Source organism: Macaca mulatta, chromosome 8, assembly GCF_049350105.2.
Source record: "Macaca mulatta isolate MMU2019108-1 chromosome 8, T2T-MMU8v2.0, whole genome shotgun sequence".
Taxonomy (NCBI): Eukaryota; Metazoa; Chordata; class Mammalia; order Primates; family Cercopithecidae; genus Macaca; species Macaca mulatta.
Window position 1 is genome coordinate 111,522,670 of NC_133413.1, and position 3,397 is coordinate 111,526,066.

Sequence of the window (3,397 nt, forward strand, 5' to 3'; positions counted from 1 at the left end):
TCTTGTCGACGCTGGTCTCAAACTCCTGGCTTCAGGCCATCCTCCAGCCTCAACCTCCCAAAGTGGGATTACAGATGTGTCACTGCACCTGGCCTGGCTATGCTATGTCCTTAAAATGACTGGGTGGTATGTCTAGTTCTCTTTCTCATTTTTCCGCCTGGGAGATGATGAGAACTGAAGTGGTCATCCTGAGCTCACAAGTGGAAACCTTGTGTTGAGGAGGGCTGATAACTGGACTTGGACCACCTGCCTACTTTGACAGTTGTGAGAAAAATTAACTGCATTGTGGTAAATCCTTTGCATTTTGGACTCTTTCTTACAGCAGCCTAGCCTATACCTCACCTCCACTTATGAGCCTACTCATTCTGCAAAGATTTCACCAGCCTAGAAAGAGCCTCTCCATCCTCTGAATCCAAAGCCCTTTGACCTGCCTCTTGTGTTTGGCCTCACAATTTACCTGGTACTACATTTGTCTGTGCACGAGTACATGAGTGTTACCTGCTCTTTGCAGGCCAAAGAGGACAGGGGTAAAATCTTAATGGCTCTCTATTACGCAATGCCTAGCATATTGCCTTGGACAATGATTGGTTCCCAATAAATGTGTTGAATGAAGAGGATTCTTCACTGTCTGTATACATGAATGAATTATAACAAAATTAGGGGCTAGTGATATTTGATTAAATAACCATATCTAAAAACTACTAGATAAGAGATTACTGTCAAGCTAGAGAATGAGGTGCCAAGTTGGCAAGCTACTGGTTGTTTCTCCTGTTCAACATTTGTATCAATGAACGATAGTCAATATACCCATTGTGCCTGTGGATAACACAATGGGAAGCCAAAAAAACAAAAAACAAAAACAAAAAAATCCCACAAAAAACTAGATAAGAGTCAAAAATCAAAAAGATCTGTACAGACAAGAATAATGGATAAAAATTAAACATTAACAGAAAAGTTCTGAATATCAGTTCGAAAGTAGGCAAAGGGAAATAATGGAAGAGAAGTAGTTTAATTAAAGACTATGAAAAAGACTTAAGGATTTTATTTGATTGGAAGTCCAGTATCAGTCAAGAATATGTGTTGGCCAAAAAATCCTAGTGCAATTCCAGGCTGAATGCCTTCATTCAGCAACTATTTATTGGGTGTCTACTAAGTGCTTGGTGTTGTTTGGAAAACAAGGATGAAGGTGTGGCCCCTGCTTTCAAGCAGCTTACAAAGGTGACATGTGTTCCTCCTAGACTACAAAATAGAAAGCACTTGGTACTGCAGAGTAAAATAAAGACAGGAAAGGTCGGCACATGTATGATGAATGGGAACAGCTGAGTTTGGCATGAGAATGGGCTTGTGGAGAAGCACAAGGAATGATAAGGTAGGAAAGATCTTTCAGTGCCAATCTGTAGTAGGTCCTTAGTGCCAGGCCAAGAAGATTGGAAGTTATGTGAAGGGATGAGGAAATGAAAGATTTTGCAGCCAACAACAACAACAACAAAAAAAGATGGTCAGTGTTTTAGGAAGATTTTTTTGGAAGCAGTCTGTTGGACAAACTGGAGTGGGGAGACACACATAGGCTTGGACTGGGCATCATTTTAGAGATTGATGTTCATTTTGTAAGTGGAGAAAGTGAAGCAGAAGGTTTAAGTGATGTCCCTAAAGACACAGAGCTGACAGGGGTATGCAGAAGCAGAATCCAGGATGGTGCTTCTGGGTCCAGTGGGTGATAAACCAATGGCAATGAGACCTTGCACAGTTGTTAGAGTTTAGAACAGCATTTCTGGAGGGACTTAAGGAAACCAGTTAAGAGACCATTTCCACAGGCAAGGTAAATATTGAGCACTGGAAGTGGAAAGAGGGTCAGCTGGGGGAGAAACTGCTCCGATGCCGTGGGTTGAAAGGGAAGGAAGCAAGGCAGAGAGGACTCGGAGACAGGAGGTACAGCAGTGGGATGAATGGCCATGGGGAATACGAGGATGAAAAGCAACTTGGAGGAGTACCATTTTGAGTGGGGCCAATTTTTTTTTTTTTTTTTTTTTGAGACAGAGTTTCGCTCTTGTCCAGGCTGGAGTGCAATGAAGCGATCTTGGCTCACCGCAACCTCAGCCTCCCGGTTTCAAGCGATTCTCCTGCCTTAGCTTCCCAAGTAGTTGGGATTACAGGCATGCGCCACCACGTCTGCCTAATTTTGTATTTTGTATTTTTTTTTTTTTTTTTTTTTGGAGACAGAGTCTCACTGTCTCCCAGGCTGGAGTGCAGTGGTGCGATTTCGGCTCACTGCAAGCTCTGCCTCCCGGGTTCATGCCATTCTCCTGCCTCAGCCTCCCAAGTAGCTGGGACTATAGGCGCCCAGCACCATGCTTGGCTAATTTTTTGTATTTTTAGTAAAGACGAGGTTTCACTGTGTTAGCCAGGATGGTCTCGATCTCCTGACCTCGTGATCTGCCCGCCTCAGCCTCCCAAAGTGCTGGAATTACAGGCGTGAGCCACCCCTCCCGGCCCGAATTTTGTATTTTTAGTAGAGACGTGGTTTCTCCATGGTGGTCAGGCTGGTCTTGAACTCCCCACCTCAGGTGATCCGCCCACCTCAGCCTCCCAAAGTGCTGGGATTATAAGCGTGAGCCACCACGCCCAGTAACAGAGATTCTAGTGGGGCCCATTTTAATAGAAGGGGCACTGGAAATGAATGTGTCCAGAAGAAGGTAACTGCAAAGCAAACTGCAAGAAGGAGAGAAGGAACTGCTTAGTCTGGAAAAGCCTAAGTTATTCGCAGAATTGAGTTGAAAAGATTTCTGGGGAGAACAGATAGCTAGCGTCCTACATTTGTAGACCTTTTACAGAACAATGTTAAGCTGCCTCCTAAGGAGCTTTGGCATGGCACCAGTGGAAGGCACTGTTAGATGGCAGCAATGCAGAGTTGTGGAAAGGCCAAGGGGCAGAGGATTTGAGGCAGATCAGCTCCTATCTGTGAAGCAGTGTAGTGGGAAAAGCACAGACTTTGGAGTCACACAGACCTGGGTTCTAGTCCCAGCCTACCTCTATCAGCTGTGTGACCTTGGGGAAGTTGCTGAACCTCTTTGTGCCTCAGTTTCCATAGGTACAAAATAAAGAGGCTAGATTGGAAGACTTCCAAGATCTTGTCTAGATATAAATTCCTTGGTTCTAAAAGGGTGGCTTATGTGCATAAAATAAATAGATGGAAATACAGTATTTTTCTTTGGATTTTGCTCTCGAATCTGTACTAATATTGGTTATCAAGTATGCACAGCCAGCCTGCTTCTACTGCACTGCATGATGGCATGTAATGATGGAACAGAGCTGACATGTTCACAAAAGCACTTTTCTCTGTGGGTAGGAGTGGAAAATAGTTCCATTTAGTTGATATCACTAATTTTTAAAGAAAACC